This window comes from Panicum virgatum, chromosome 3N (genome assembly GCF_016808335.1).
Source record: "Panicum virgatum strain AP13 chromosome 3N, P.virgatum_v5, whole genome shotgun sequence".
Lineage (NCBI taxonomy): Eukaryota > Viridiplantae > Streptophyta > Magnoliopsida > Poales > Poaceae > Panicum > Panicum virgatum.
In genome coordinates, this window is record NC_053147.1 from 49200752 (window position 1) to 49212839 (window position 12088).

Sequence of the window (12088 nt, forward strand, 5' to 3'; positions counted from 1 at the left end):
GCCCTTCGCCTTCTTTCCTGTGCCGGCGGCGACACCTCTTGGAGATGGGCCGCCCCATCGTGAATCGCCGCCTGGAGCTCCGTCGGGCACCGCCGCGGTCGGCCTCCGCCGCGTGGCCTCGTCGAGCTCCTGTGCCGGCAGCCCTCCTTCCCTGGCGGCGCCCTCCACCGCCGGCCGCGACATCTCGGCCCCTCGTCCCCCGCCCAGCGGGATCCGCCGTTGCTACTGGCAGGGAGCTACCCGTCTCGGTGTCTGCGGCCACTCTCGGCGGGATCCGCCGCTCGTGGTAGGGGACCGCCGTCCGGACGGGATCCTCCCGCCCTGGCACCTCGGCCTCCGTGGCTGGACCTCGCCCGTGACCTCTGCATGCGCTCGCGCCCCCCTCCCTCTGTTTATTTCTCTCTCGCGCGTGAGGAGAAGAAAGCAAACAGAATAAGGGTGAGGGTACCCTGCCGGCTACGTGCACCCCGAGATTCTATATGGTTTCTTGCTGCTGCTGCTGTATCTTTTTTTTTGGTTTACCCGATCAAAGATCGGCATTGCGTCGCCCAACGCCTGTCGACCTCGCGCCTTTACTTCGACGTCGGTGTCGACTTCACCGGTCTCTTCTTCGTCCATGGCTGTGCGGCATGGCAACATGGATGGTGCCCTAGGGGATGCTCGTATACACCGCCCAACTTTCCACTTCGTCCACACGTCGTTCTTCGCCGGCTCGTCGTCGCCTCCACCGATCGGGACGCCTTCGCCGACTTCGTCCATCGTCGTCTCGCCTCACGCTACTCGGTCTGATCAGCCAACGTGCGTGATCCACCCGGCTCCTGTGATGTTCGTCCTCGTCGAGCGCGCCCCTTCAACGAGTATGGAGGGTTGCCGCTGCGTAGCCTATTCGGGCAGCAGTGCCGCCACCCGTGGTCTTCTTCGTCGTTGCATCCTCACCGCCGCCGACCACGTCCACGACCTCGTCGCTGACTACGCATCGCTGCGCCTTGTGCGCATGGTCTTCTTCAAGCTGTTCGAGTTCTTTGCCGACTTCTACAACCACCGCCGCGACCACTACGCCAAGCTAGCTGGCCTTTGGGCTAGTGCTCGGCTGCTCTATCTCTACGCTTTGTCTAGTACGACCTCGTCGCCACCACCATCGACTCTACTTCGCCTACTTCGTCTACTCTGACAACTGCGGGCTGCTTCGGCTTCTTCTCCCTCGCCGTTCTGCGCCGCAACTATCGTTGAGACCTCCTCTACTGGTCCCCTACTTTCTGCTACTTGGTTGTGCGCTCTCCCTTGTATGTTCGGTATTGGCATCACCGGCACGTGCCTTCGTCCCCGATGCGCTACTGGGTCTGGCAGACCCAGTACTCGCCTCGGCCTTGGCGGTTTGACGACGTCAGCTCCCTTCGTCCACGACACATCACCGTCTTCGTCTACGGCGCCTCCGCCCGGGGTGGCAATTTTCCCTGCGGGGACGGATCCCCACGTGGACCCGACCTAAACGCCTGCCCCTGAAACAGTGTCGGGGCGGGGACGGGGCGGAGTTTCTCCCCGCGGAGGAACACGGGGACCCGAAATGATCTTTGGCTGTTACAAATGCAAGGCCCAGCAGCCCATACCTGAACCCTACCGTATATAAATAAAATCTTCCAAACCCTAACACACCTGTTCAGTTGCCTTGCTCCTACGGCCACAGCTGCTGGCGAGCGGCCGCCGCCGCCACTCCGAGTGCGAGCGCATCGAGCGCGACGCGGCCCGAGGGCCGGACGCCGGAGTGAATAAGGCAAGCTGCCGACGCCATCATCTACTCCATGCAGGCCGGCGATCTATCGCTGCTATTCTGCAGATCGCCTTGCAGATCTGCATCCCCATACGCTGGCCATGAGTAGGGAGCAGTGCTGCGCTTGTTCTTCTAGCTTGTTTCCAGGGCCGTTTGTTGAATTTGTTAGCTTTTGACTTGCTCGATCTGTTAGCTTGTGGGCCTGTGCTCCATCCGTTAGCATTGGTCTTATGCATTTGGGCTCGATCTGTGATGCTGTATGTGTCTCCTGGTTGAATCTGTATCTCTCTACTTCCGATTTAATTGTTTTGAACTTCTATTTTGCGATTCACTTGTTGGGTGGTTGATCTCCACGGGGACCCGTCGAGATTCGGGGATGGGGCACATTCCCCGCCCCGATTAGTGTTTCGGGGGCGGGGCGGGGATCAGAGTTCGGGGATGGGGGCGGGAACGGGAGCCGCTCCCCCGCGGCCCCGCCCCGTTGCCATCATGAGCCTCCGCGCCACCGCTATTCGGCGCCCCTTAATGTGTCAGCGGCTTCATTAAGGGGCCGGGCCGTTTAGTTCCCAAAAATTTTCACCCAAAAATTTTCACCTCCTCTTTAAACATATGTATGAAGCACTAAATGTAATTAAATAATAAAACTAATTACACAGTTTGCATGTACACGACGAGACGAATTTTTTGAACCTAATTAGTGCATAATTAGACATAAGTGCTACAGTAACCCCACATGTGCTAATGATGCGGTCAAAGGCCTCAAAAGATTCGTCTCGCGGTTTCCAAGTGAGTTCTGAAATTAGTTTTTTAATTAGTGTTCGAAAAGCCCTCCCGACATCTGGTCAAACATCGACGAGACACCCAAAAATTTTTAGTTATGGGAACTAAACGCCCCCTAAGTGTGTCAGCGGCTTCATGTGTGTCAGCGGCTTTATGTGCGGCTATCTCTACATCTGCTACCTCGACAGCTACGTCGATGTCGACCACGGTTACTCTACGCACGACATTATCGACCATGGCTACTCGTCCTTAGCTCGGCTATCTCGACATCGGCACAAAGGCTATCATCTGCTTGAACAACTTTATGGGTTTCCACTTCAGTCACAACATCTGCGGCGCGCTGACCGTTATGACTGCGGGGGATGTTAGTTTACCGACTTTTCTCTAGTTTTTCTAGTCTCACTGTCTGCAATGCTCTCGCTGTGATTGCGGGGAATGTTAGGGCTCCTTTGGAATGCGGTGAAACGTTGGAATGCATTCCCTAGGAATGGCTGACGTCATTAGACCTTTGGTTCATGGGAAAATTTCCAGAGGAACGACGGAGGAAAGGATTTGCTCTCACTGTTACAGTATGAAACGAAAAATCTGGTTCGAGCTCATGGAAACTGAAGGAACTAGCTGCTTTCCTATCCTACGGTTTCCTCCATCCTGCGTTTTTCCTGCGCCAATTCTGTGTGCCAAAGAGGCCCTTAGAGTGTATTTAGAGTGTATTAGGAGTATGTCTATATTAGGTAGATTATTATTGTATCTGTATTCTACCATATCTGTAGGAGAGGCTCCTTGCCCTCCAAGTCATGTCCCCTATATATTCAGCTCAAAGGGTCAGGTTAATACAATCATCAATCACACCAATCCTATTATTCTACAATACCGTTTCGTCCGCATTTTTTACTTTTTTGCGTTTTTGATGAAACAATTTCACATTTAGACTCTTGAGAGACAACAACTCGTTTTTAGACCCTGGGGTTGGCGCCATAACTCACGGCGTCAAAGTAACACATCTCGACGCCATAAGTTATGGCTTCGATCTTTGCGACCCGATTCAATGTGGCAGTCGACCTAGAGGTGATGTGGCACCACCTCGGCACCGTAGATCTTAACGCGGAGCTTGGTGCTTTAGATCTCGGTGCCGACTTGATAGGGAAAAAATGGCTTAATAATCAGTATAAGTAAATATACTTCGGTAAACGTACACAAACTACCATGTAGTTCAAGTGGTTAAAGCACTAGACTCCAGCCTTACTGACCCAAGTTCAAGCCTTACTGACCCAAATCCATATGACAGAATGTTTGCATTACAAAAATCCAAACATGAAAAAGCAAAGTGTTCAATTAGAAACATGGTAACAGCACGGCCTGAACATATCCAAATTTAGTATAACACAAACAAAGACAGAACAACATTCCACCAGTTATTTAGGTCCAGATATGACAGACCAATCTCAGGATAGTCGCAATTGGAGCTTTCAGCAAAACAGCTAATCGAAACAAAGATTTCTCTATCTGCCCACAAAACATGTGAAATTGCTACTGCAATAGGAATTCAACTAAAACATGTCAACTAACTAAGCATAAGCTCCATTTCAGCTTCAAAGTATTGAAAGACTAATTCAAGGGAAAATGAGATTATTCAATGAGATATCCGTATAATTCGCCAGAGTTATAATTAACTCATGCCACGGAACGTGTATATAATTTGATTTTACCCAAAAGAATCGCATCTTCTTGGTGAAAGAGCACGGAACTAATATCTCTAGTCTCCAATCTCGCACATCACAGGTTAACTGATGCTCGAAAGAAGAGATGGGATTCACACCTCAAATTTCTCGTTAAGGGCGTCCACAATAGTTAGCTATTTAGTTAGCTATGATGTGATAATAAAAAAGTAGGAGAGAGAGTAGTCACTAGCGACGAGCAAATAGCTGATCTATTTCACGTAGTCCAAGAATATATGGGAGGAACATGTGAGTCCAACAGTATAAAGTAGTCTTTGCTTTTCTCTCTCACTTCCACATCAGCAGACTAAATAGCTAGTGCTAGCTATTACCATTACGTGCGCTCTATAAAATTTCAGGATGCCGCCGCCTTATCGCCCAATGGGGCCGCATGATCTCCGCTCGCCATCTCTGCCAAGCCAGCGGCCTCGGCGGCATCTTTCTTCTCACCTTCCTCTTCTGACGCATCCGCCACGGAAGGGGTGGTTTCGAAGCCGGAGGCGGATTGGCCGGCCTGCGCAGCCTCGAGCTCCGCAGCCATGGCGCGCTCGGCACAGAGGATGGGCTCGTAGTAGTCGGCGTGCGCGTCCATGCACTTGCGCAGCGCGGTCGTGGCGTCCATGACGTTGACGTTGCCCGCGGTCTCTGCTTTATCCACGCACTTCACCCACTGGACAAACTCCTCCTTGCATCCGCCGTCCTTCATGAAAAGGCTAATCCAGCACTCCCCTTGCTCCTCCTCGCCCTCCCCTCCTCCTTCCACGGCCACCGGGGCGACGACGTCCACGAGCACCTTCACCGCACCTCCCTCGTGTTGAGAGCCGAGCCTTCACCGCCGTCTGTAGAGGCCGCCGGCTCATCTGCAACGCCGCTAGCTGCGGTGCGTTGCGGCTCCTCTTTGGTTGGTGGATCGGCGGGACGGGCGGCATCCGTGGAAGGAGGAGGAGGCGGCGGCGGCGAGGCGACAGTTCCCATGGTGGTAGTTTTTTTTTAAGAAAATGATGGCGCTAGGGTTTTGGAGCTAGGAGATCGCAGCGGCTGAGGAGGCAATCGAGGGAAACGGAGGAAAACCTAAGGAGGCATTTATAATTTTATATACCCGCAGGGCCACGCCTCCGGCCCGCTTTGCTTGGACAAATAGATCGGCTCGGCTCGGCTCAGGCGCTGGCTCTAGCTGGACCCGTGGTCACGGCCTACCGGCGTCGCGCACATGCCCTCGCCTGACATCGACTTCCAATCAGCAAGCAATTAATTGATAACTTGTACAATTAAATATTCACTAGCTTCGTGCCCGTGCGTTGCTACAGGCAACAAAAATTATATTAATTCATGTATATAAATAATTCAATTTAGTAAAGCTTCTACAAAATTCAACTCCAGCGGTAAAAGTTTTTCATCGTAATATATAGCATGTGTAATATGACGTTGATCTTAGCTACATGCTATTTTAAGGCTAATTGAGACTCGAAAGAAGTGTTCCAATGCAATGAGTGAATAAAAATAAACCCAAAACAGTATTCTGCACATCTACAAATTATTACACTCGATGAAATTAAAATATACACACTAAGTTCACAGGCTTACAGCAAGCAAAACAATTCTTGTTTACAGTGCTTAATTCATTTACACTTATAGCAACCTTGATGCATTGTGTTTTAGATGAATTATTGCTTAAAGGCCCCAAATCAGTGACGGAAGAAAAGCCATAGTGACCTTGCTGGCCCAAGATTAGAATCGCCAAACTGACGAGCCAAACCCGAATCAATATACGATAACTAAAGAGCGAATACCCTCACACTGTCACAACCAGAAACCCAAAGACAAGTTCAAAGCAGAAGAGACACAATACCCCCATTCTATTTCCCTGCCCTCCGACAAGAGCATCACCAAGAGCATCATCAGTTTTCCTCCCATTTAGAGGATCTGCCACTCCTCTTCTCCAGCTTCGCCAGAGCCATCAAGGTCGTCGTCGTTGGCCATGCTACTGCCAGAACAACCCAGCCAACCATCTTGGTTATAAATCTATTTCGATGGCTCGATTGACTGCACAACAGTAAAAAGTGGCGCTCCACTGGCCTTCTCTACCAACTCAGAGGCCCGAGAACAGAAGTCATCAAAGTCATCTACATAAACATGTAATCAGATTAGAGAAACTCAAACATAGCCTAACAAGCGTCTGAAGAACAAAAGTTTACCTTTGTCACAGTAAAAACCAATAGCCAGGGATGCCTCTATTTGGTCTAGAGCCAAATCTCAGTCAACACTGCACAAAGTGCAGGCACATGAATTAGGCGTCACTTGGGAATACAAAGGAGGGAGCAGTTCCATTCATCAGACTTCATGGACAAAGTGCACCAATCTGCAACGGTACGAGGAAGTGTCTGCCTCTAAATTATCCGGTGCAATGTTAACTGCATGACAAGTAGAGAGCATTCCACTATTACTATGACTGTTACAGCCAAAAAAAAAAGCATGCGTTCTGGTTAATGCATTGGTCCATTATGTATGTATTTTTTTGGAGTGATGAAAAATGGTGGTCCAAGCAAGCATAACAATGCAGAAATAGGAGTATAATAGTAGGTTAACTTCATGGGATGCAGTTTTTTTGATAGAATCGCCAAATTAAACCGGCTAATTAAGCGTAATGGCCATCATTTGCACACATCAGGTGCATTAGCTTAATTAAACATAACTTGACAGTCTGCTTCCAACCCACGGTCCGATCGAAACATCACCAGTAGTCTCGCATAACGGCGAGCGCAGAGAATACAAGCATGAGTAGTTTACAAAAGTAGGGTACAAACTGAAATAACTACAAAACATTCTTAGAAAATTTAGAATTTACATAAAAGGTGACATCAGCGGAAGGAATTTAAACTGAGTAGGGTTTTCAGAGAAAACAAATACACAGAAAGACGGTAACTACGGAGACGCGAGGACGTCACATCTAGCCCACAGATGTGAATCCGGGTTAGCTTCAACCAGCAGCAGCTACCTGAAAGCAATATAACCACAAACCCTGAGTATACTAATACTCAGCAAGTCTTACCCGACTATGGGTATACTTAGCCCATTATCTAGACATGCAAAGCTTTTTGCCTCTGGAGATTATTTTGCAGAAAAGACTACAAATGGTGGACCCTTACTTTCAAGATTTTAGCTCAATTTCTATATAGATTAAACAACAACTACTGTTTGCACAACTAACTAGAGCAAACATGGTGGAGTATTAAATCACAATTCCAAGTAACCATCATCATATATATAAACCATATTCCATTGATTACACTACGATGCGACAGAGAGATCAAGGGTCTCTTAACCGAGAGGACGGTGAATCGATCCGATTTAACCTTGCAAGGTGGACCTAACACACACGTCACATATAGGCCCCGTCGGACCCTACGTGGCAACCCTTCACATATGCACACCGAATAGCCGAACTACCCTGCGACCCGGGACTGCTAGCCCCACCGATACCACGAAGGGTTAGCCATGAGTTTGTATGCTAGCTCCACTGGTGAAGACAGTATCAAGTCCGCCTACCGGTGCACATATGGTACTGAGCTTACCGGTTTCGACTACCTCCTACTCTCGGCATGTGGTTAGTACTGTTCAAACCTCGATCAACTGTGCCAACAACGGACATGCCTTAACCGACACAGGCGGAAGCTTATTCTTTATTCCTTTCATATCTATAACCATATTCATTTCCGCCCGGTCTCCATTTTCGTACCTCTCTACATCATTTCCAACATTCTCATCTCAGCTGTAAAGTTTTTATACCTTGCGAGTGACAGAGAATCTCGACTTCATCCTATATCTCGCGGGTGACAGGAAATCACTCGTCTTCAACTGATTCCTAATTAAGCTTGGCAGAACTAACGATCTACACATGCTAACAGATTTACTAAGGAAACCTAGGGATCATGCAACTAGGATTCCAAACAACTCCTGACAACATAATGCCCAATAAATAAAAATATAATGATTCATAATTTTAAAATAGGGGTTATGCTCCGGGGCTTGCCTTTTTGCTGAGCGGGGTTAGTATCCTTTGCGGCCTTGTGCCGGATCTTCACGAATTTCTTCCTGGGCCGGCTCCGTCAGCTCCTGACTTCACGATCAAAGTATGGGCGACGTCTCCGGCTACGGATTCTACATGTATGCGAAGAAAAAACCTATTAATGCAAAAACATATTTCTCACCCACAATTATTTACTAACTATGACATACACTAACACACTAAATGCTGCAGTCGGAACATACAGAATTTACAGTAAACTACACATCCCGAACACGAGCTACTGCCTAAATTTCCTGATTTTTAGAGCAATAGAACAGCAGGAACAAATTAATTAAGCTTGAGCACAAAACAAATTTTTGCAGTGGCAAAACTGACATTTAACATGCATGAGTATTTTTCCTCTGAAGATATCGATTTAAGAAAACTAACAAAATTTAGTTTGCATTTTTTTCGCATTTTGCTGTGATTTGTTATGCATTTATGAAATTTCAGCTGAAATAAACAATTTTGGAAAACAAAACAAAAACAAAAAAGGGGCTGACGACTGGGCCCCACCCGTTAGTGGGAGGCCCAGCCCCAGCGCCCTCCCCTGCTTTGCCCGCACGCGCGGCCAGCCATGGCTAGCGCGGTGGCGGCGCGGCTTGCCCCGCCGGCGGGCGGAGCAGCTCCGTGGCCAGGGGAGCCCAGCGGCCTCGCGGCGCGCGGCAGCGGCTTGCGGGCCCCGCGCAGAGCGGCTCGCGGCGTGCGCGCGGCGGCGCCTGGGCGGCCACAGCGGCGCGGCGCGTTCCCGGCGGCGGTGGCGCCGGAACCGGAGGGGGAAAAAGACGGGGAGCATGAGTGAATCACCACGAACCCATTCTTGGGGTCGATTCGAGCGGAGGGTGGCCGGAGAAACGGATCGACTCGAGGGGGGCGGAGCTTGGGTTGGCTCTAATGGCGACCGGCGGTAGGGCTAGCGTTTTTGGCCAACTCGGCCGGGGAGGAGCTCAGGTGAGGGGCAGGGAAGGTGGAGGGGGTAGTGAGGAAGCTCGGGGCGCGAGGAATTGAGAGAAGGTCGAGCGGAGGCGGCGGATTTCGGCCGGCGGTGGCGAGCGGCGCGAGCTCGCTCGAGCTCTGCTCGAGGAGGAAGAAGGCCGGGGGAGGAAGCGAAGTTGGTCTTGCGCCAGGGAAGGGATGAGGTCGTGAGGTACGACAAGGCGGCATCGGTGCGGACGCCGAGGATGGCCGGCACATGGAAACGGCGCACTCGCCGGCGTCGACGCTCGACACGCGGACGCCGTGATCAGTGCAGGCCGCCTGATTCGTTTTGAATTTGCTAAACTGGTTTAGCGGTTTAATGATCCTTTAAACACAAGAGGTGTTACAGTTTTACCATCTGAACTTCATGGGATACAATGCTACATAATCTACATAGTAAAGGACAATGCTGCTTAATGTTACCCCAAATATTATTTAGCAAATGTTGCATGCAGTACAAGCATAACCATGTGTTAGTGTAGGGCATAAGTTAACTTGCCAAAAAAAAAATTTGTGTTGATGATTATTTTATTTTCTCCTTACCTGCCTTCCCATGACCAGGATGACTATGCGTTATGCTGGGTCTTCAAGAAGAACACCATCTTATTATCAAAAAAAAAAGAAGAACACCATCTGCATGTGCATCATGGCGCTGCTCGAGGGCGCCTGTCACCAGCTGCTCACCAGCGGCAGCATCGAGTACCAGACACCCGAGGAGAGGAGACCACCTCATGTGTGGCCCTGGCCAGCTGAGAACGAAGCCTTTGATTTGCTCAAAGATGCTGCAGCCGAGAAAATTCTATTAATAACTATCTTTTGTTTCTTTTTCCTCTGATAGAGATGCTACTGCTGGCTAGCTGTTAATAACCACCGCGATCGAGTCTACAAGGTGCAAGTGCAAGATCATATCGCCGTGTGCGGTGTGCAGGCATGAGCAGCGGCGGCAGGACGGCGCGCCGGTGGCAGGAATCGGACGGCGCCGTGCGCAGGCGTGAGAAGGCGACGGCTGCGCGACGTACAACCGAAGGGCGACAGTGATGACCGTGGTGGGCGGATGGAGCAGGCCAGCTGCGACCGCGGAGGGGCAGAAGCAAGCGGATGGGGCGGGCCACCGTACCTTGAGAAACAGAGTAGATGCAAACGCCAGGTGGTCGCGATGGCAACGGAATCCCCGCCGCGGCCGCTGCCCCGCCCCCGTCGTGGCTGCTGCTCAGCTCCGCCCCGCCGCGGCCCGGCCGCCGGAGGGAGCGGGGGCGGGCCGCTGCCGCTGCCGCGAGCAGGCCGCTCGCACCGGCCGCCCGCGCCCACTCGGCCACCCGCGCCTCGCCGCCACCAGCGCCGGGGAGGGAGGGAGGGGCCGTCCTGCGTGCTGCCCGGCGCCCTCGCCCTTGGATCCGGCCTCCCCGAGCCGAGCCTCGACCGCGCTCCCGGATCCAACCGCGAGGCCTGCCCGTGGTTTGCAAGGGTTGCCCGGTGATGGGGGTGCTCCCGGCCTCCGCGCCCACCGCCGTGGCCACGCGGGGGGCTTCACCGCTGACAAGCCGAGCGCTGCGGTTGAGAGGAGAACGCGGTCGGCCTCCGCGCGCGCCGCTGGAGAGGCCGGTGCGGGGATGGCCGGAGAGAGAGGTGCGGGGAGATGGGAGAGGGAGAGAGAGAGCGCGCGACGGGGGAGGGGAGGAGAGAGGGGCGGAGGGGATGGGAGAGGAAGGACGGGCCAGCGTTACGGGCCAGCGTTGATCCGTAATTTACTCGCGGCCGAGATTCGCGAGCGGCAGGATGAATGGATGATCCTACGGCGCGTGTGCAATTGTTCGTCTGGTCGTGTGATCGGACGCTCGATGTCGAGCCTTGGCTGAACCAGCCGGCGTCCCTCTTACACAATTTTTAGGAGTAGATAGAGAGTAATGCTTGGAAACGGGCGTCCGACGCATCGAACGCCCCGCACCAGCCGGCCGTCCGGACGGGCCCCAAAAATCAGACGCACTCCCTCGGCGGTGGAGCCGCGCTGTGCTTGCTGGCCCTCTGGTGGCAGCGCAAGGTCTCCCGCTGGTGCAGCCGACCGCGCACGTCTGATGGCGGAGCGCCGCGCTCACCTGGCCTTGGCTTCCGGCGGCGGAGCAGGCCCCGTGGGCGGCGGCGGCCGCGCTCGCCTAGCCCCGGCTAGCGGCGGCGAATCAGGCCCTGCGGGCAACAGAGCAGATCTCGCGGCAGCCACATTGCTGATTATAGTTGGCCAAACGGGCCGGCCCGGCACTACACGGCACGGACACGGCCCGGCACTAAGTGGCACTGTTGATTAACCGTGCCGTGCCTGTTAGTGCCGCCGTACCACATGTCAGCCACTAGCACGACACGACTATTAGTTAGCCGGGTCGTGCCGTGCCAAGGGGCACGTTAGTGCCCGGGCCAGCACTAGCACGGTAGTGCCAAAAATACTCATTCAACTCAGAATTTGTAGTATATTCAAACAAGCACATAATTTAACTCAGAAAACTCAGCACAAGATCTAACAAAAGATAAATTTTATCAGGAGCTTGTGCAATGGCTGCCTCATTAAAAACCTCTCTAGATAAAACTCACCCTTGTGAGAAACTCTAGAGAGGGAAAAAGAGTACAGCCAAGCTCCAATAATGTTCATTACATCACAGTCCAATACTTAAAGTTCTAGAGTGTCCATAAGTCCTAAATATTACAGCCCATTACATGAATGATCACTAATCAAGATAAAGTTCTTCAAAAGCTTGTTCAAGCTCCTTGTCTTCCACATTCTGTTGCAGCCTT

General features: G+C 51.9%; 1 long non-coding RNA gene across 2 annotated transcripts; it reads right to left on the reverse strand.

The window, feature by feature from the left end:
• Positions 1-5737: 5737 nt before the first annotated feature.
• On the reverse strand, positions 5738-11017 carry LOC120666080. 2 transcript variants are annotated; one of them, XR_005671544.1, is made up of 5 exons: positions 10425-11017; positions 9851-10089; positions 7171-7258; positions 6459-6674; positions 5738-6386 (listed from the first exon to the last, which is right to left on the reverse strand). It is a non-coding gene; the product is annotated as an uncharacterized LOC120666080 (long non-coding RNA). The 2 variants fall into 2 exon arrangements; XR_005671543.1 differs by lacking the exon at positions 7171-7258 and having other exon boundaries at positions 10425-11016.
• Positions 11018-12088: the final 1071 nt, after the last annotated feature.